The sequence below is a fragment of the Musca autumnalis genome, unplaced genomic scaffold, assembly GCF_047663935.1.
Source record: "Musca autumnalis isolate F117 unplaced genomic scaffold, ASM4766393v1 scaffold_5, whole genome shotgun sequence".
Classification (NCBI taxonomy): Eukaryota; Metazoa; Arthropoda; class Insecta; order Diptera; family Muscidae; genus Musca; species Musca autumnalis.
Window position 1 is genome coordinate 26,828,616 of NW_027412088.1, and position 23,047 is coordinate 26,851,662.

Consider the following 23,047-nt stretch of genomic DNA (forward strand, 5'->3'; position numbering starts at 1 on the left):
CGTATATGTAGAGGAGGAGGAGAAAGAGGTACCTGAAGGTATACATCGGCATTGTTCATTTTGGAAGTGGATTTTATTTTAGGAGGCATTTCTTTTTGATAGATAGCGCGCCCTCCCGCCATTTGAGTTACAGCTTTTTACCTTTTTTACCACTGTAAACAAGATCACAAAGAGTAGCTTCGGTAAAAATTTCCAAGGATCCTCGAACAGACCTTAAACTGCACTTAAACAAAATTGTTCAACATTTGTGGGGATGTAGCCTAAGGAGATGACCCATGTGGACCATTTTCGAAGTGAAACTATATTAGGTTCAGAGGATATATTAAGTCTGTTTTTTTCGTTTGTAACGCATTGAAATAATCATTTGCAACCCTATAAAGCATATCGTCTGCTCCGTCGGAAAAGGTCGTAAGTCCCTTTCAATAAATTTTTCAGGAGGAAGAAAAAACATTCCAGCGCTTTCTGTATTAAAGATGTTATTATGGTGGTAAAGACAGTATTCTTCGTTTATTTATTCCGCTTCAATACCTGTACTTTGTTTGATAAAATTCCGTCGCGTTTAGGAGATAATTGGATGTCTTTGGACTTACGACCTTTTCCTTGTACAGTTTTGTATTTTTGTAGGGACTTACGACCTTTTCCTACAATTTATGGACGTTTTTAAAATAAAATATTTATATATTATAAAACAATGTGGAAAGGGCATTATATGTTTATTTTGTCCAATATTCGTGTTACATCGCGAAGTATTCGTCGTAGACCTCCTCCCCTTGTCATTTTTCATATCTTGACGAGATAAAGCGATCTATCTATGTGTGTCCGTCCATCCATTAACAATTGTAATAAAATTCAAGGCCTCAATTTTGGACCGATCGTCACGAAGTTTTGTGGAAAGGTCGGGTTCCGACCAGAAGTAACCCCATTAGATGTTGGTTATGATCGAGAGGTTTGAAATGGACCAAACCCACAATTGTTACCCGACTTTGTAGCTGTCCTGTAGATCGCAGTAATATTCCGATCGGAACGAAATTTTAAGAATGATTTGAGTTTTAGACAAAGAATAAGCTTGCAATTTAACATGGTGATGAGATAATTATTAGCGGGTTTAATGGACCAGCACTTTTGGGTGAAATCTTATATATAAAAAACAATGTGTGTATGTTCCGCATAGACTCAAAAACGTCTGAACCGATTTTTTTTAAATTCAAAGAATATACAAGGAACAACCGAGGTGAAAATATGCTTTATATTTTCTTGAATTTAGGATGTGGCGGGGCAGGCCCTATTTAAAAAAAAGCGTTTTCGCAAAAAATGTGAAAGTATCGGAGTAAATTAATTTGCGAAGCAACGGTTGTTGAATCTCCCACCCTATGTACTTATTCCATGTAATTTTCAGATTATGCAGAGGGATGTCCCATGGTGGAAGTAGGCTATATATTTTGTTGAATTTCGGTGGAGCGGGTAACACCTGTGCCCTATATTTTAAATGCGCTATATATAAAACTTACGAACGAAAATAAGACCCGACCACTCCCACTTTCTTAAATATGCTACAAATCAATGGAAATACTAGATGTTATGCATAAGGAAGCTTTGGTCTTATTGGAATACAAGTGTTTAGATTAGAAGGCAACATATCGATAGCTATAGTTTCATCAGGTATATAATATACATTATATGAAGAGGGACACAGTCGGCATGCCTCAAGTCATCAGTTATTTGTCGGTATGTTAAAACTGCATAAACCATAAACCTAATACCCTCCATGTATAATTAAATTTGTCATTCAGTTTGTAACATATCGATATATTCAGCGGAGACCCTATATATTCTTGATCAGAGTAAAATTCTAAGTCGGTATAACCATGACCGTCTGTCCGTCTTTTGAAATTAATATACAGCTCGCAATTTTTAAGATAGATCTTCGTGATTTGGTATAGAAGTTTCTATTACTTCTAAGATGTTTGGTATTGACGCAACGTGGACCGGTTCGGATAATATTTAATATAAAACATGACACGTTGTACATAAGACCTTGCATTTTTGCCCTACGACCTTTTCCTTCAATTAAATTTCATGATTAATTCCGTTAATGTCCGTGGTTTTTTTAGCTACATTGTAATCCCAAATAGTGTCCTTTTTTGTCTTCCCACGTAGTTCTGCCCCAACTCCCTGCATCTTTTGTTTTTGTCTGCAAACAATGTAGAATCTTCAGCATGTAATGTCTTCCTGCGTTTAGAAAGTTTATCATCAGAGCTTTCAGAATCACCGTGAAAATCATAGGCAACTAGACCCATTACACCATCGTCTAATTCCATTCCAAATTCATACTGCTCTTTGTTAGCAAAAACCATATTGTCTTCTTAGTTTAACAACATTTCAATCAAATATTATTTTAGAATCATTTAATAATATGAACATTGCACTTACCCGCCCGTGAGAAGGTATTACTTTATTGAATTCAGAATACAAGCTAATCTCGTTATGTGAATAAATGTCCCTAGAGAAACCTCAAATTACCACATAGTTAAGTAAGATTTACGACAATAAAAACAGTAAAAATTTATGAGGTATTTGAACACATACAGCATCCCAATTTGTATCAATCGCTATTGGGGAAAATAGATTTCAAATGTAAATTTTCGTTGCAATATAGAAATTATCACATTTTTGTTCAAAAGTTTGGTCCACAGGTTCCGCCAAATATCATCCGATTTTCATCCAAAGGTGTAGGCTAGTTCTTTACATTGTATCCCAAGCATGGATGACGTTAAACATTATATCGGAACTACATTAGCTGTAGTATTCTGTTAAATTATATATTTTCCTGTGGACTTACGACCATTTCGTACTCAAATTTGTACGTTTTGTGGACTTACGACCTTTTCCGACAAGGGCAAAACATATAGAAAAACGCGACATACAACCATTTTCTTTGTATCATACGACGTGTTTTGACTTGTACTATCATCCTGTATCAAAAACGCGATTTCCAAAAAAAGTGGACTTACGACCTTTTCCGACGGAGCAGACGATATATATTCTTCAGCAGGGTGAAATTCTGAGCCGATCTATCCATGTCCGTCCGTCCATCCTTCCGTCCGTCTGTGGTAATCACTCTAGCATTCACAAAAATATTGGCATAGGACACTGAAATTTTGGGAAGATGCGTCGTTTGTTTGCAGAATGGTCAAGTTCGATGATGGGCTATATCGGTCCACGTTTTGGTATAGTCCCCATTTAACGGTACCGCCCGATTTCAGGTATTTGTGGGGAAGGTATGATATGAACCATCTTGGAAAATAAACTAAGTTTGGACAAATTATTACAAAGGACAAATTTTGGTCCGAATCAGCTGATTCGTTCGAGAGTTATCGAACGCTGCAGCCACTACCCATGGTGACATATGGCTTTTTACACTTTTCGAGCCATTTTGTCAGGAAGTGTGGATTTGCCCCCGAAAAAATTGTACAGTCCTAACTAGGGCCACATACACAACATGTGGCCAAAAATTTAAAAACTATCCCAGACGAGTCCTTGAAATGCACTCTTTCCAAACTTCGTTTGGGGCGTACCCGAAAGGGTGGTTCGTAGCTGTAAGAAATAGTACGATGTACAACGTTTGGGCCAAATCGGTTTATCTTACTATCTTATCTTACTTACTACGCAGCTTAGTTGGTGCCGGCAGGTTTTTTTGAGATTTTTGGGCCATTATCACAGAAAGTGTGGACTAGTCTCGAAAAAAATTGCGCCGTCGTACTAGGGCTCGCAAGAATAACTTTTTTAAGAAATTTCAAAACATTCCGAGACGAACTGTTATACTGCACTTTTTCCAAATTTTGTGTGAAGGGTACCCGATGGACTGGACCGATACGATGTGCAACTGCGAGAGTTATCATGCGGATATTAGTTGGTGCCGTCAAGGTTTCTTGAAGCTTTTAGGCCATTATCTCAGGAAGTATGAAATTGTCCAAGAATTGTACCGTCGTAAAGGGGTCGCAATGACAATCTGCTGAAAAAATTTAAAACGATCCGAGATGGTTCTTAAACTTTACTTCTTCCGAAATTTGTGTAGGAGGTACATGAAGGAGTGGATCGATGTTTTCTATATTCGAACCCGTACTATATAGAAGGTACCCGAAAGAGTGAACTGATATGGTCCATCTTCGAACTTAAACTAAGTTTGGACAAAATATTACGAAGGCCATATTTTGGACCGAATCGGTTGATACATTCTAGAGTTATCGGTCGCTGCAGCTTGCCAGACAGATATTGCTAAATACACCCCAAATTATATGAAATGGACATTCTTGGGGTCTAAAATACTTATTTCGATGAGGCACATTTTGGTCGTAAGAAGGTGTAGCCTAAAGGCAGATGGTATAAAAAGTAAAATACTTGTTTTCTTTGCAGAAGAAGAATTTCCACAAGTCTTTGTTAAAAAGAAGGCCTTCCGCATGTCTTCTATTAATAGGTGTTCTATATAAAGAACACCATGCACAGGTCCTCTATATGGAAGAAGACTCTTCACAGATCTCAATATGACCGTTTACAGATATTCCATAGGTAAAAGATCTCTCACAGGTCTTCAATACATATAAAAGAGAACCCTGCTACTGGTCTTCTATAGAAAGAAGAACGTTCAAAAGTATTATATTGGCGAAATGCATTTCGCAGGTCTTCTACATATATTAAAGAAAACCATTCAAAATGTTTGCGCAAATCTCCCATAAAAAGAAGATCTTACACATGACTTCTATAGGTAGAATACCCTCCACTGGTCTCCTGTAGATAGAAGACCTTTCAAGGGTCTTTGATAGATAGAATACCCTCCACCTTTTATAGGTCTTCTATAGATGAAAGACCTTTCACAGGTCATTGAGAGAAAAATTACATCCACTAGTCTCCTATCGTAGTTCGATTCTGTAACTAGTAAACGACAGAATTGCTGACAAAAGTCGGTAAGTGGAAATTTTTAGGAGTCCATAACTTTTAATATTACCAATTTATTTACACTTTTCATTCATAATTTTACGTTTTTATTTTACCAACTATTGTTGGTAACCAAAAAAATTGTTACAGAATTCCTTTACAGGCCTGATAGAAGACCTCTCACAGGTCTTCTATAGGTAGAATACCCTTCACTAGTCTCCTATAGATAGAAGACCTTTCTCTTATCTTCTATAGATGGAAGACCTTTTGCAGGTTTTCTACAACTGGAAGACATTTTGCAGGTCCTTTATAGATAGAATACCCTGCAATGGTCTCCTATATATAGAACACTTTTCACAGGTCTTCTACATATAGAAAAACTTTCGCATGTCATCTATACAGAAGAAAACCATTCAATAGAAGAACAGGTTTTCTGTAAAAAAATAACACATTTTAGAGGCCTTCTATAGAATGAAGACCTCTCACAGGTCGTCTATGGAAAAACAGGTATAGGTTCTTCCTACAATACGCATGACATAGATTACCCTAGCTAGAACACTTATGAATTCTATATTGTTATGCTGTTGTTGTTATGTTGGGAATAAAAGTCGAACCGTCATCTGTCTCCGTATTCCCTGGCGTATGCTTTATTCTACTTATGTGAATATTTTTAGGGACGTATACAGTATACGCCACGATAAACCACGATGCCGGCCAGTAGTGGGATTCTATAGGGCATTTTTTGGTTACCGACAAAAATCGGTCAAATTTAAACGCAAAATTATGAATAGAATTTTGCGACTGCTTTTTATTGGTCGCTAACTTCCCGATTAATATCGTTAACTACCGAAATGATAAGCATTTTGATTTTAAGGATTTTTGTCGATAACCAAAAAATGCGCCAGAGAATCCCAACATTAGCCCGATTTAGGAAGGGCATCACCGATGGGTCTACGTGGACATTACTGCTCATAATGATTTGTAACATTCGGTCCTGGGTAATGACTAGATTAATATCTGGCTGAGCAGATTGATATCCCTACGTTATACAGGACTCATGAGTACGCCCCTACCATAATTAGTGGAGAGTGTCACCGTTTGCCAGATATAAGCATCGTGTCACCTCACGGTGCTCTTGAATCAAATTTAAATGGAAGGTGCTTACACCTCGGAAGTTTTTGCTGATTCTGAAACTACAATGTTTATATGTGAGAAAAATAAAAAAACTAAAATATCGCCGAAGCGCTTTTTGAACAAATCGCGATTCAAGTTGACATTTTTGAGGGTTTTTCAGGTTTTCACGATTTTACTTGGAAACCGCAAGTCCTATTGAAATGGGACTACAGAAAATGTGGTAGCTATGAAAATTCTCTACAAGATTGATTCTTATGATATCTTCGTAGTTTTTACCGTTATTGTGATATAGAAGTTCAAATTAAGACAATGGATTGACTGTATCGCCTCCTTATAAAACAATTTCATGTCAACTTAAACCTATATATCTCAAAAACGGTACAACCAAGGAAAAAATGGCGAAAGCCAATCTTGTAGAGAATTTTTACAGCAACAACTTTTTTGGTCCCATTTCGAAAGGAGTTGCAGTTTTCAAGCTAAATCCTGAAGACCTATGAAAAAAATCTGAAAGTTTGATCTGAACCTCTATATCTCAGAAATGGTAAAACCTAGGAAAATATCAATGTTGTACAGAATTTTCATTGCTACAAAATGTTCTTTAGTACCACTTCAATAGGACTTGTGGCTTCTAAGCAAAATCGTGAAAACCGGAAAAACCCTTAAAAATGCCGACTTGAATCGCGATTTATTTAAAAAGAGCTCCGGCGATTTTTTAGTTTTTTTAATTTTTTTATCTATGAACATTTTGGTTTCAGAATCCGCAAAAACATCCCAGGTGTAAGCACCTTCCATTTAAATTTAATTCAAGAGCACCGTGACCTGGTTTGAAAAAAATGATGTTTCAACATAATTGTCTTCTTTAGCTGACTGCCCGATTTCATGATCTCTGAATGCTGCATGATTAATGAAATAATCATGGAAATTCTAATTGGGCTAGGTTCAGAAGGGTGTTCCCCACCCTTCGGATGTTCTGGTACCAGAAAGGACTCTCCCAGATATTATCATTGCTATAGGTGAGTTATATACCTGTTGGCAAACTATCGATAGTCCGACTATCGTTTTGATTACCGTCGTAAAACAAATGTTACGTTGGCCTTCAAACGAAGTTATTTAGGTTAACTTTGGCCACCAACAGAAGTTATTTGGGTTAACTTCTTTTGGAGGTCAACGTAACCTTTGTTTTACGACGGCAAAACGATAGTTGCCCTACCGATAGTTTGCTAGTTCTTATATTGCTAGCCAACCACATCGAGACCGTAGTCTGGAAGAAAATGGGCAGAGTGTTAACACTTCTGAATCAAGTTAAGGACGCTAGAAAAGGTCAGTCGGACAGACCGATCTCGCTTTTGCCACCAGGAGCAAAGATTCTTGATGCTTCACTCCTTCCCAGGAGCGAAGCGAGCAATCGCTATCCAGTTGCCGATCTTCCGCATGCGTTTCGTATGCAGCGAAGCGCGACAACAGTGCTCCACACCATCTCCGAGTCGAGGACTTAAGTAGAGCAACTTATCAAAATCCTTTGATACTGTCAAACACTTTTTGCAGTTTGAGGACAATGAGCAGACTAACGCGGACAGATCCACTACCGGCTACACAATCAAAATCCTTTTCCTCAAATGTTATGAATTCGTATTTAGGGAGGTTTCAGAATTGTGTGGCCCTTTTTGAACATTTGAACTTGCGGAAAAATGTGGATTAGGACTAAAGCTTTAAAGTGTTGCCGAGGTGGCATGGACCGACATAGTTCATTTTGGAAATGGATCTTATGGTGGAAGTAAGTTGGTCACCGTATAACTTAGAACTTTCGTACCAATATGTCAGGAAGCATGGACTTGCCCATGAAAAACGCAATATAAATTTCCAAAGGATCCTCGAACAGGCCCTAAACTGTACTTAAACAAAAATGTTAAACTTTTGTGGAGAAGATCGATGCGGATGAAACTAAATTTGGATAAAACATTAGGAGATTCAATGTTGTCGTTCCGTTCAGGAGATCATGCGTAGCATTTTAGTGACTTTTTTAACATTTGTGGGGGAGGTACCGAAAGTTGGGGACTGATACTGCCCATCTCCGAACTAAAAATAAGTTTGGGCAAACTATTACGAAGGCCAAATTTTGGATCAAATCGGTTGATCAGTTCGAAAGTTGATCAGTTCGAAAGTGCCGTAGGATTATTTACAGCTTTCGGGTCATTTTCTTAGGGCGTATGTACCTGCCCCCAAAAAAGATATGTACCATCGTAATGGGGTCAGCGAATACAAGTAGTTGCAAAAAACCAAGCGATTCGAGGGCAGTTCTTAAACTCCGCTTTTTCTTAATTGAGGTACCCGAAGTGGTGCCATATTCGAACCTGATGTGTGTCTCGTAAAAATATTATGATGTGCAAAGTATGGACCTTCAAGATTTATCGTGCGCCCAATTTTAACGAAAAAATTTATCTTTTGTTGGAGAGGTACCTGAAGGAGTTGACCGATATGGCTTATCTTCGAATTCAAACTAAGTTTGGACAAAATATGAGGGTCAGAGTACGTAAAAATACTTTAAATAAAATTTCCAATCGTTTCGTTTCGTATTTTCCATAGGAACAATACAAAACGAAACATAACCCTCGTTGGCCGAGCTCGCTGTTTAGTTTCGTTTTGTTTACATTCGTGAGTACGAACAAAACGAAAAGCGAAAAGTACTCAACTCCACAACAACAGATAGAAAACTAAATAGTACTTAACACATGTGAATAAATCAAAAACGTTTGGTGGTTGATAAAATTCACTGTGCTATGCTGATGCTAACTTATAAGGTTGTTAAGCATCACATGTGTGTGTGTGTGTGTGTCTGAGTGTGTCATTGACCATAACGCACGGCAAACGTTTCCCAAAAATACTTGTCGTTTCGGTGGTGAATGAAACAACTTGGCAAAGCATAGCCGAAGTTACATTTCACCAATCGTACGGTTTCCATCTTTTTACGTAGAAAAGTTTGTGTTTTTGTTTTGGTTGTGAGAATGAAACGATACAGAGAAGCTGAAAAATTTGTGGCGTTGTGTGATTGGTACGGGAATCGTTTTGTTTCTTTCCGTTCATTGATGAGGGTATAGAAATGAACTTACATAGCATATATTGTTACAATAGCAACGACAACATCATGCCGATTTCCCAAAAAAATTTATAAAATTTGTTATTGATAGATTTTAAAACGATTTGTGCAGTTACTAATTGGTAGTGTGAAATTAAGTTATATGTACACATACATATGTACGTGTTACTATTTCACGCCAACAATGAACATTAGCTCAGTTCTTCTTAAAACCATTGAAAGTCGATAACAAATTCGATTCTTAAAAACAACATCAGGCTGTAAATTTTGAATTATTCGTACAATGTTCACTTCGAAGCTATGGTTACCTTAAAGGCATTTCAACATTAAAAATTTGTCTGCATGGGAATGGTTATAACCATTTTCTTTTCTGTTGTTATATTTGGAATTGAATAAATATAGTTTGAAATTCAACGAGGTTAATTCCCAATAGTCAAGCGCACACAGGCAACATACACATATACAAATCCTAAGCAATTCATATCATTTCATATCACCAAAAACAATAAAACTTTTGGAACTGCATGTGCCCTTGACCAGTTTTGCTTATATTGATTTTCTACTTTATTATTGCGACCAGGAATTTTGAACAAATTTAAGTTCATTGGAAATACCAATCGATATAATATGAAATAAGCGATGGAACTGTTCAAGGATTGTTTAGAAATTGTCATCGAAGTCCCATGTGATTCTGATAAAAACGTCATATTTTGTTCGTGGTTAACTCCATTCTTCCGGGGACGGGCATTAATGTGGCAAAAACAAGGAATTAGCTTGGCCCCTCTTTCAACTCAAATGGTGTTGCAGACAGGGTTTATTTTCAGAAAGGGTCTATAGAAGCAAACTTTCTTTCAGAAAGTGTCTATAGAAGCACCGTTGTGCTTACAAGGTGTGTTTACAAGGAGTATCCTTTCTTTAGGGTGTGTATACAAGATGTCAAATGAACGTGGATATTCTTTAAAAAATCCACGTTTATTTGTCTGTGGATGGTTGAAAAATATTATTTAAAAAATCCACGTTTATAAGTCTGTGGATGGTTCAAAAATATTGTGAAGGCGGAAGTCGCCAACTCGTTTCCGCCACACCATAGCCGATGGATTATTTTGGTTTTTTTTTTATTATTATTCATCTTTTGTATCATATTTTGTCTTTGTTATTACATTTGTTTTTCTTTATTTTCATTTTTTTTTACTTATTGTTATTATTTCTATTAAATTGAATTAAATTGAATTATTAATCCTAATCTTGCCATGCATTACTTCATGAGCCTCGTTACCAATTTTCCCGACTGAGTGAGTGGCCCTCATTGTTGTTTACTCCGAAAAAATTCATCAAAACAACATACCGTTAGGCCACTGTGCGACCATCGAAAACAACAAGCAACAACATACATGCGTAAGGGAATGTAATGCTAGCGATGGTTGTCAACAGGCACCAACAAAATGCATGCGCAAGGGAATCTAATGCTAGCGACGGTCGTAAACAGGTACCAACAATATGCATGCGTAAGAGAATCCAGTGTGGAAGACGGTAGTAAACAAGCAACAACAAAGCACATGTGCAAAGGCAATCGAATGGGGATATTTGCGGTAGGGTAGTGAGTGTCGCTGACTTCGTTATAAAAGGGAGTGGTTGACATTGAAGAGGGACAGTAGAAGAAAGTAATTAGTGCGACCTACACGTGCCGTTTCAACAAGGAGACCCCGCGGGAGATACTAAAGAACCTGGTGAGTAGAGTGATAAATAAAATAAAACGGTGTTAGCTACGGAACAAGTGCGTTTTGGACAGTGCGTTTAAGTGTTGCGGTTGCCGCTAGAAAGACATCGGGTTGCAGTGTTCGGATAAGCGTGTTTCGTTCGCCGCTTATCGCAGTACTCGTGCTTTCGTTCGGATAAGCGTGTTACGTTTGCCGCTTATCACAGTTCTCGTGCTTCCGCCCGGATAAGCGTGTTTCGTTCGCCGCTTATCGCAGTACTCGTGCTTTTGCCCGGATAAGCGTGTTTCGTTCGCCGCTTATCGCAGTTCTCGTGCTTCCGCCCGGATAAGCGTGTTTCGTTCGCCGCTTATCGCAGTTCTCGTGCTTTCGCCCGGATAAGCGTGTTTCGTCTGCCGCTTATCACAGTACTCGTGCTTTCGCCCGGATAAGCGTGTTTCGTTTGCCGCTTATCGCAGTTCTCGTGCTTTAGCCCCGGATAAGCGTGTTTCGTTTGCCGCTTATCGCAGTTCTCGCGCTTTCGCCCGGATAAGCGTGTTTCGCTCGCCGCTTATCGCAGTTCTCGTGCTTTCGCCCGGATAAGCGTGCTTCGTCTGCCGCTTATCGCAGTACTCGTGCTTTCGCCCGGATAAGCGTGTTTGCCGCTTATCGCAGTTCTCGTGCTTTAGCCCCGGATAAGCGTGTCTCGTTTGCCGTTTATCGCAGTTCTCGTGCTTTCGCCCGGATAAGCGTGTTTCGCTCGCCGCTTATCGTAGTTCTCGTGCTTTCGTCCGGATAAGCGTGTTTCGTTTGCCGCTTATCGCAGTTCTCGTGCTTTAGCCCCGGATAAGCGTGTTTCGTCTGCCGCTTATCGCAGTACTCGTGCTTTCGCCCGGATAAGCGTGTTTCGTTTGCCGCTTATCGCCGTACTCGTGCTTTCGCCCCGGATAAGCGTGTTTCGTTTGCCGCTTATCGCAGTACTCGTGCTTTTGCCCGAATAAGCGTGTTACGTTCGCCACTTATCCCAGTTTTCGTGCTTTCATTCCGGATAAGTGTGTTTCGCTTGCCGCTTGTCGCAGTTCACCGGTTACTGACCCGGATAGGCGTATTAGACCCGGAAACCTCGAATTAGACACGCGCGATACGAACTCTACGCCCACCGTTCAACGGGTATCCCTGTTATAAGCGTGTTTTGGTACGCCGCTTATCCGTGACAACAGCCGGACGAACATTCCTCGCACACCGCTACGGACCTACATCCCGACCAGCGTGTACATTAAGCCACTCATCGTCGGCCGAAGAACGAGACCCGATTGGACAGCGTAAGACGCCTGAACAGAGTCCAAACAACACCCGTGGAGCAGCCTGGTCACGACTAGAAGCGTGTTTTCTACGCCGCTTCCGTCGTCTGGAACGAGGAGTTCCGTACAAGGTCTCCCACCGTTTGCGCCGGATTCCCCGCAGAATAGGTTACTTCTGTCATTTGTACTCACGATCGATATTGAAGCCAATAAATACAAACAGATCCTGAACATTGTGCGTTTCCTTTACTCGGGTCACTGAATCAAATAAATTTCTGTGACGTAACCTTGGCCGCCGAGAGCTCACCCCAGCAAACGGAGGCAATTGTGTCGTTACAATATTCTTTAATAAATCTACGTTTATAAGTCTGTGGATGCTAGAAAAATATTCTTTAAAAAATCCACGTTTATAAGTCTGTGGATGGTTGAAAAATATTCTTTAAAAAAATCCATTTGTCTGTGGACGGTTGAAAAAATATTCTTTAAAAAAATTATTTTTCATATTTTCAATACTGTCGAAACTTTCTTTTAAATAAAAACATTAATTTCTTGGAAGACCTGAAGAGACTTCTACGGTGTTGTCGTCCTCGTTGAACAGTTTCTGAGAAAAGTGTATTTTCAATTTTCTTTTCGTTTTTCTTGAATATAAGATAATATCAATTTGTTGTCTACGAAAGGATAACAACATTTCTGGTTTAATTTGTTTGTTTGAGTTTCCAAGCTTAAATTTTATTCAGTTATAAAAAACATAATTATGAACAATAATTATGAACAAGTATAAACATAATTATGAACGAGTAAAAAGTCGTTAAGTTCGGCCGGGCCGAACTTTTTATACCCTCCACCATAAAATAGTCTTAATTTAAATGGAATAATTACGGTCCTTTTACAATTTTAGGTGGAACAACTTTTCGACAATGGATATACTCTTTCTGTCTCCCACTATTGCTTAAATTACACTGTGAACACAAATGTTGGGGCAGAGATAATTCCTTTTGGAGATGAAAGCCCTTGGTGTGTGTATATTAAAAACCCCGAAGGACAGATTCGCCGTGAGTTGAACTTTGTTTGTTGTTTTTGTAGAGCACTTAAGCAACAGTGAACAAAGATATAAACCTAAATTTCATCACGCCATAACGCGGAAGTTCGACTCACGGCGGATCTGTCCTTCGGGGTACATAATATACTCACCAAGGCCTTTCTTCCCCAAGAGGAATTTTCCGTGCCCCAGACTTTCACCTCCATTTTGTTGCACAGTATTATCTAATCTAAAAAATGTGTACAGTTAGGTGAAAGGTATCACCTATGGGGCCATATCAAAGAGTCAACCTATCTTTAATTTTTTTGGGGGAAAAGTTTTATAGCTGCAGGGAACTTCAAGAGTCAAATTGAGGGTAATTTCATCAAAACAATGTAGACCCTCAAAAATGGACCCATGTTGACGAATTTTAGTGAAGAAATTTCGTGACCACTGAAAATTCCCGAAAATCGGGAGGTACAGTTATAATGGGGGTATATACCAAAACATGGACCTATATTGACGATTATTTTTGAATAGACAAAATTGTAGCTAAAATTCTCAAAATACCGATCATTACAGCTAGTTCGGTTAAAAATTGCAGCTAAAATTCTCAAAATACCGAAAATCGGGAGATACCGTTATAAGGGGGATATACCAAAACATGGACCTATGTTGACGATGTTTCGTTGAAGATGTTTTATGACCACTGAGAACTTCAAATGTCAAATTACAGCTATTTCGTTTAAAAACTGTAGCTATAATTCTCAAAATACCTAAAATTGGGAGGTACCGTTATATGGGGGCTATACCAACACATGGACCTATGTTGACGATGTTTGGTGGGGATGTTTCATGACCACTGAGAACCTCAAATGTCAAATTGCAGATAGTTCGGTTACAAATTGTGGCTAAAATTTTCAAAATACCGAAAATCGGGAGGTACCGTTATATGGGGGCTATACCAAAATATGGACCTATGTTGACGATGCTTGGTGGAGATGTTTCATGATCACTGAGAACCTCAAATGTCAAATTACAGCTATTTCGGTTAAAAGCTGTAGCTAAAATTCTCAAAATACCGAAAATTGGGAGGTACCGTTATATGGGGGCTATACCAAAACATGGACCTATGTTGACGATGTATGGTGGGGATGTTTCATGACCACTGAGAACCTTAAATGGCAAATTACAGCTAGTTCGGTTAAAAATTGTAACTAAAATTCTCAAAATACCGAAAATCGGGAGGTACCGTTATATGGGGGCTATACCAAAACATGGACCTATGTTGACGATGTTTGGTGGAGATGTTTCATGACCACTGAGAACCTCAAATGTCGAATTGCCGATAGTTCGGTTACAAATTGTGGCTAAAATTCTCAAAATACCGAAAATCGGGAGGTACCGTTATATGGGGACTATACCAAAACATGGACCTATGCCCATATCCTTTAGGATATAAGTTTGTTGATCACTAGGAACCCTAAGTGCCAAATTATAGCTAATTCGGTCTGCAAATGTGGCGAAGAACGTCAAAATGCTACGGGGGCTATACCAAAATGCTACGGGGGCTATACCAAAGAGTGGACCGATATAGCCCATCTTCGAACTTGACCTGCCTATGGAAAAAAGACCCTCGCGTGCAAAATTTCAGCACTCTATCTCAATTATTGCGGACGCTAGATTGATTACAACAGACGGACAGACGGACATGGCTAGATCGTCTTAGAATTTTATCCTGATCAAGAATATATATTCTTTATAGGGTCGCAAATGATTAGTTCGATGTGTTACAAACAGAATGACAAACTTAATATACCCTCCATACTATGGTGGAGGGTATAAAAATTATGAAATTCTCTCATTAGTGAATTAATTTGTAATAATTATCAGAACTTAAATAATTAAGATCTATTATTTCATTAAAATAAACTTGTCCAATTAACTCATTTAAATAAACGTACACATATAAAATTATGTAAAAGAATAAATAATGTAGACAACAAATATTACTAACTAATAAATTACATATATTTAATAAATAAATTACATTTTACATTTAATATTTTAAACTAGCAGATCCCGTTCCGCGTTGCTGGCCCGTCGTAATGAGTTTTAATGACACCTTTTTATGGACTTTATGCTTGACAATTCAAAAATAGGTAATTTCTACCTCATTTCTTCGGACCATTGTCAAACCGAGGAGGATTTTAAATTTATCAACAGATTTTGTCTGTAAACTTTCTTTTCTCTTACGGACTGTCGGATTTTTTCGCCCATTGATGCTGTTTAGGATTTATTATCGTCCATGTCCCCTGCCTTTAGCCTAAAGCAATTATAAAAGTTAAAAAATGGTTAAGTCGAATTCACCCGCTTATTAAGATTTATATGTTTTAGTTTTTTATGGCTGATGGACCGTTGAAGCTCGCCATTTAAGGAAATTTGTAAATATATCGTTTTTCTTGATCGGGGGCGCAACCACCATTGTCTCGAAACTTAATTTGCAAGCCGATGCACTCATACTTTTAGCAAATATAGCGATTTTAAAACAATAGGCCCCCGAAATTCGTCTACAAATATATAGGACCACGGGATATTCTTGAACATTTTCTGAAAATTTCACGAAATTAGATTGAATAGTTTTGGAAAAATAGTGTATTGAAAAGAGTGGTTATCAGTTTTCAGGATATAAAATATTTAAAAAAGTGGGTGTGATCCGGTATTTTGGCTCCAAATATGTACCTAGGGTACACACAACCCCATTGCCTCCCAAAATTTATGCTGAAACCGATATAATCATAAGTTTGGCTTATACATATAGCTTTTAAGAGAAAGGCATGGGTAGGGTACTCCACATCCTCCGAAATTCATAAAATATTCATAACAATGGTAAACATTGAACTTTTGCTGCAAATTTTATGGAATCCGTGCAGTAGTATTGGAGATATAATATATTAACAAGTAAAAAAGTATCAGTCGGCTTTGCCGACAGAGATATACCCTCAGCCTGTGTGATTGAAATACTTTTTCCCCAAAAAAAAAAAACGTATATATGTAGGGGGGTTTTCAAAGTTTTGGGCGTATGTACAGACAAAAATATGGATAGGATTAAAGCTCAAAAATTTGCGGGGATATCGATAGATAAGGTTTTTTACCATACTAGCCTACGATAAACATAATATCACTGTAAATAGGACCACTAGGAAAATCTTCGGTAAAAATGTCCAAAGGATCCTCGAACAGACCCTTAACCACACAAAAATATTGACCATTTGTGTGGGTGGTAAACCACGGATTGTACAGATGCACATAGGTTTCAATCAGGAAATTTTTGGCCAAAACCCTATTTTTGAAGTTTCGAAATTTGTAATTTTTTTGCACAGAATAATAAAAAACACATCAAGTCATCTGAAAATAATTAGTTTTTTGTAAATAACGTTAGTATTCGTTGATTGGCGCAGTACCAAAGTTGACACTTTTTTATCTATATTAATAAAAGAGTAAAGTGATTAACTCACTGACTGACTGACTGATTGATTCATCAACGCCCAGACGAAACGGCTAAATCTGGAATCCTGAAATTTTGGGTGTGGATCACTCTTGGTCCGAAGGGGTCAGATAAGGCTGGGTTTTTGGAAATTCGAACTGGAAGGGTACGAAAAGTACTAAAAGGTACTAAATATGGTACCGTTTGTGTTTGGCGAACCGGTAGAGCTAGAACTTTGAAATTTGGAATGAAGGTCACTGATGGAGCGTAGGAAAGATGTGCTAAAGGGTTTTTAGAAATTCGAACTATAAGTGTACGAAAAGTACTAAAGTGTACTAAATTTGGTACCAATTCGTACTTTGTGAACGGATAAAGGATAAAGGTTGAAATCTGGTGTGAGAATCAAGGTTATAAGGTACGGTTGACATAAGGAGGTGGTTAAGAAAAGTGTACACATGTGTACGATCAGTACTAAATGGTACTAAATTTGGTACAATTATGATTAGGGCGAACGGATAGAGCTGGAATCCTGAAATTTTGAACTAAGGCTACTGTTGGAGAATAAAATGGATGTAGTTTTACAAATTCGTACTTATGGGTACGAAAAGTACTAAATGGTACTAAATTTGGTACAATTATGATTTGGGCGAACGGATAGAGCTGGAATCCTGAAATTTTGAATTAAGGCTACTGTTGGAGAGTAGAATGGAAGTAGTTTTGAAAATTTGCTCTTATGGGTACGAAAAGTACTAAATGGTACTAAATTTGGTACAATTTGGATTTAGGTTGAACGGATAGAGCTGGAATCCTGAAGTTTTGAATTAAGGCTACAGTTGGAGGGTAGAATGGAAGTAGTTTTGAAAATTCGTACTTATGGGTACGACAAGTTCTAAATGGTACTAAATTTGGTACAATCATGATTCGGGCGAACGGATAGAGCTGAAATCCTGAAAATTTGAATTAAGGCTACTGTTGGAGAGTACAATGGACGTAGTTTTGAAAATTCGTACTTTTAGGTACGAAAAGTACTAAATGGTACTAAATTTGGTACAATTATGATTTGGGCGAGCGGATAGAGTTGGAACCCCGAAATTTTGAACTAAGACTACTGTTGGAGAGTAAAATGGAATTAGTCTTGAAAATTCGTACTTGTGGGTACGAAAAGTACTAAATAGTACTAAATTTGGTACAATTATGATTAGGGCGAACGGATACAGCTGGAATCTTGAAATTTTGAATTAAGGCTACAGGTGGAGGGTAGAATGGAAGTAGTTTAGAAAGTTCGTACTCATCGGTACGAAAAGTACTAAATGATACTTAATTTGGTACAATTTGGATTTAGGTTGAACGGGTAAAGGTGGAATCCTGAATTTTTGGACTAAGGTTACAGTTGGAGGGTAAAATGGAAGTAGTTTTTAAAAATTCGTACTTATGGTTACGAAAAGTACTAAATTTAGTACAATTTGGATTTAGGTTGAACGGATAAAGCTGGAATTCTGAAATTTTGAATTAAGGCTACAATTGGAGGGTAGAATGGAAGTAGTTTTGAAAAAGTACGAAAAGTACTAAATGGTACTAAATTTGGTACAATTTGGATTAAGGTTGAACGGATAGTGGTGGAATCCTGAAATTTTGAATTAAGGCTACAGTTGGAGGGTAGAATGGAAGTAGTTTTGAAAATTCGTACTTATGGGTACGAAAAGTACTAAATGGTACTAAATTTGGTAAAATTACGATTTGGGCGAACGGATAGAGCTAGAATCCTGAAATTTGAATTAAGGCTACTGTTCGAGAGTAGAATGGAAGTAGTTTTGAAAATTCGTACTTATGGGTACGACAAGTACTAAATGGTACTAAATGTTATACAATTTGGATTTACGTTGAACGGATAGAGCTGTAGCCCTGAAATTTCGAATTTATATTGATGTTAGAGTATGGGATTGAGATAATTTGGAAATTCGTACTTCGTAGACTACATTTGGAGTGTAAAATGGAATTAGTTTTGAAAATTCGTGCTTATGGGTACAAAAAGTACAAAATTTGAATTTAGGCGTTTTTTATTGTTGGACTGCAGAATTTTACATCTTTGTGTTTATTTCAGCTCGAGTCCATATTTTGTTGCAATTCAATTGTTTGAATAACAACAAAATATTTTAAAGTGGATATGAAATTGATTAGTTGCGGGCGAAGGGTAGGGAATACTATAGTTTTAGTTGTCACCAAACAACTTCATCAGTTCCCTTTTTCGCCGACTCTGTATCGATAAACAGGTCAATAAAGCCATCTAGCAAATTAAATAAAATGAGAAATTTGCTGTATGGCCCTAAAGCTGTTTACCCTACAATTTGAGTCGAACTAAAGAATTTCATATCCACCACTGTTTTTATGTCGTCTTTGCTTCGCAAAGAATACGAACATAGGAGTGTTGCTTCAATAAGCGGGGTAAAAACAACAAGAAAGTTGTTTTTGCATTACGCATTGGTCAACAAGGCCGTGCTGATGCCTATTATTGTTGTTGGCGTTTTTTATTGTTGGACTGCAGAATTTTACATCTTTGTGTTTATTTCAGCTCGAGTCCATATTTTGTTGCAATTCAATTCCCTACCCTTCGCCCGCAACTAATCAATTTCATATCCACTTTAAAATATTTTGTTGTTATTCAAACAATTGAATTGCAACAAAATATGGACTCGAGCTGAAATAAACACAAAGATTTGAATTTAGGTGAACGAACGAGCTGGAATAATGAAATTTAGAATTAAGCTTGCTGTTGGGGTGTAAAATGGAGTTAGTTTTGCAAATTCTTACTTACGGGTAAGAAAAATACTAAATTTGGTACAGTCTGGATTTGGGTGAACGAATAAAATCGTAATTGAGATTACTGTTGAAGTGTATTGAGGTAGTTTTGGAAATTCGTACCTATGGATTCGAAAAGCACTAAATTTGGTATAATTTGGATTTGGGTCAACGGATAGACCTAGAATCTTGAAATGTGGAATTGAGATTTCTCTTGGAGTGTAGGATTGTGGTAGTTTTGGAAATTCGTACTTATGGGAACGAAAAGCACTAAATTTAGTACAATTGAAATTTGGAATTGTGATTATTGTTGAAGTGTAGGATTGACGTAGTTTTGGAAATTCGTACTAATGGGTACGAAAAGTACTAAATGGTATTCAATTTGGTACAATTTGGATTTGAGTGAACGAATAGACCTGGAATCCTTAAATTTGGAATTGAGATAACTGTTGGAGTATAGGATTAAGGTAGTTTTGGAAATTCGAACTTATGGGTACGAAAAGTACTAAATGGTACTAAATTTGGTACAGTGGGTATTTGAGGGAACGGATAGAGGTGGAATCGTGGAATTTTGGTAAGACTACGGTTGGAGTGTAGGATTGAGACATGGAGATAGTTTTTGAAATTCGTACATATGGGCACGAAATATACCAAATGGTACAATTTGAATTTGATAGCACCGACAGCGCTGGAATCCTGTTTTTGGAATTAAGGTTACTGGTGAAGTAAAGAATTGAGGTAGTTTTGGAAAATCGTACTTATGGGTACGAAGAGTATTTAATGGCACTCAATTTGTTGTTGGGTGTAGGGACAGTGCTGGAATCTATATTTTTTGGATTTTGTGTTAGTATTGGTGTGCAATGTTGGTCTCGCTGTTAACATGTTAACATAGATGAGATACGGCTGAAAATCTAACTAAAGCGGTACGAACAGTACTAAAATTACAATAAATATTGATTAAAATTGGTATTAGCACAACAAAATTTTCAGTGTTCGCCATATCCATATTATATATTGTTTATTTGTTTCTTATATCCTTTCCGCATACGAAGTAGCGGGCACTTTGCTAGTGTAAAAATAAAACAGACTGCTGTAAAATATAAAATTTTTGTTGTATTGCTTCGCTGCATAAATATACAGAAGTGAGACCAAAGTTATTATGTATCGGGAAGCTGTTAATGAGTACTTTCGTAATATTTACAAAAAGAACGATGAAATTTGTAAAATTAGCGTAATAAAATCAATGTTTTTATATATATTAAAAATTATTTTTTACAAATACTTTTTAAATATTCTTAAACTTTTAAAAAAATGTCCAAGTTTGTCCACCTCCAAATTGATTTTGGAAGATAGCTGGGGGACTGAACTAATAAATTGAGAAATAAATTCTTGCTCCAATTTGCCACAGTTAAAATAAAGTGGATTTTTCTATTTTAAGATGGGAGAATTTTTTGTAAATACCTGTTGTGATTGTACGTAGTATCCAATTGAAATAGAACGATAGTACACACATCTATCAACCGATTTTTTTAAAATTTAATATTTAAGGGTTTCAGAGTGTAGAAAACAAGTATGTGTAAGTTTTTTGAAAATAGGTCCATTTTTGTCATAGCCCCCACATAAAAGTACCGTCCGATTTTATATATTTTTTTGGATTTTAGCGACACTTTATGACCGATTCGGCTGAAATTTGGTATTTTGACCTCTTGGAAGATATGAATCCTTCGTACCAAAAATTATTAACATAGGTCAATGTTTTGGTTTAGACCCCACACAACCGGATCACCCTGTTCAACATATGTTGACAGTTTTTGGTCATTTTGGTCTATAAAACGTACGAATTGCTGTTTGTACACATTTATTATAAATAATAATTAATTTCAATACTAAATGGACGTTGAAATAGTTTTGGCCAGACAATTTGGATTTGGGACCATTGTGAGATGGCATAAATTTGAATATAAACTAAGTTTCGACAATAGCAATGACACATCGCGCGTACCATTTTAGCGAAAATTTTCGAACTTTTGTTAGGGAAGTACTGGAAGGAGTGGACCTATAAACACCACCTTCAAATTTCATCTAATATTCGAAGAAATATTACGATATCCAAAGTGTGGACGAACGCAGTATTCGGTTCGAGCTCTCCAGCCATTACATATGGAGCCATAGGGCGTTTCTACAACTTTCGGGCTGTTTTCTCAAGAAGTATGGACTTGCCCCTGAAAAAACTTTTACTGTCGTAATGGAAGCCGCGAATGCAAGTTGCTTCAATAGATATCAAAGTGATTCGAGAGCAGGTCTTAAAGTGAATTTATCCAAAATATTGTGTTGGAGGTACCCAAAGGAGTGGATAAATATAGTCCATGTTTCAACTTGATCTATATCTGGTAAATATATTAGGATGTGTAAAGTATGGACCAAATCGGTCACTCCCATCAAGACTTATTGTGAGCACAATTTTTCCGAACATTTTCGAACTTTTATAGGAGAGGTACCGGAAGGAGTGGACCAATATAACCCATCGTCGAACTTAAACTAAGTTTGGACAAAATATTACGAAAGCCAAATTTTGGACCAAATCGGTTGATCCGTTCGAGAGTTATCTTGCGCTCCAACCACTACACACGGTGTCATAGGGGTTTTGTGAACCTTTCAGGCTATTTTCTCAGGAAGTATGGTCCAAAACTGAACTCTTCCGAAATTTTGTATTGGAGGTACCCGAAGGCGTGGACCGATGGACCAAATCGGTTAATGCCTTCAAGACTTATCGTGCGCACAAATTTTCCGTAGATTTTCGAACTTTTGTGGGGGAGGTACCGGGAGGAGTGGACCGATATAACTTCTAACTTAAACTAAGTTTGGACAAAATATTGCGAAAGCCAAATTTTGGACCAAATCGGTTCATCCGTTCGCCAGCCAGGCAGACCGACGGACGGACATGGCTAAATTGACTCCAAATTGTCTGAAACACATTTCGTCTAAACATACTTGGGATCTTAACCCATTTTTTCGATGAGGCACATTTTGCCCTTATGTGTATACACCCTCGTTAGCATAAATGCTGAGGGTATAAAAATAGGGTATAGAGGAATTCTTGGATTATCCGTTCACGCATGGCTTAATTTTTTTCTGGCAGAACGGCCGTTTTTGGACGACCTTCACGACCTTCGTTTTTTGGCGAGTGTCTGCCACGATTGAATTCATTGAACCAGTTTTCATTGTCCTATAGGATGGTCCTTTATCGACATACAAAGATTAAGTGATCGATGCACTCTTGCCGTGATTATCCACGTCGAAAGTTGTGAAAATTTTTCGGACGAAAATGTTCACATGTAAATTCCTTTTTTCTCGCAAAGTATTTTTTTCAAGTCACTGCACAATGGTCCCAACTCCAAATTTTCTGGCCAAAACTATTTCAACGTCCATTTTGTATTGAAATTAATTATTATTTATAATAAATGTGTACAAACAGCAATTCTTACGTTTTATCGACCAAAATGACCAAAAACAGTCAAAATTTGTTGAATAGGGTGGTCCCGTTGTGTGGGGTCTAAACCAAAACATTGACCTATGTTAATAATTTTTGGT

General features: G+C 37.5%; 1 protein-coding gene across 4 annotated transcripts in view; it reads right to left on the reverse strand.

Moving 5' to 3' along the window:
- The window catches only part of LOC141405569 (G-protein coupled receptor dmsr-1), a 344,854-nt gene that overhangs the window by 311,581 nt on the left and 10,226 nt on the right, over positions 1-23,047 (reverse strand). The gene's annotated exons all lie outside the window — the stretch shown is intronic.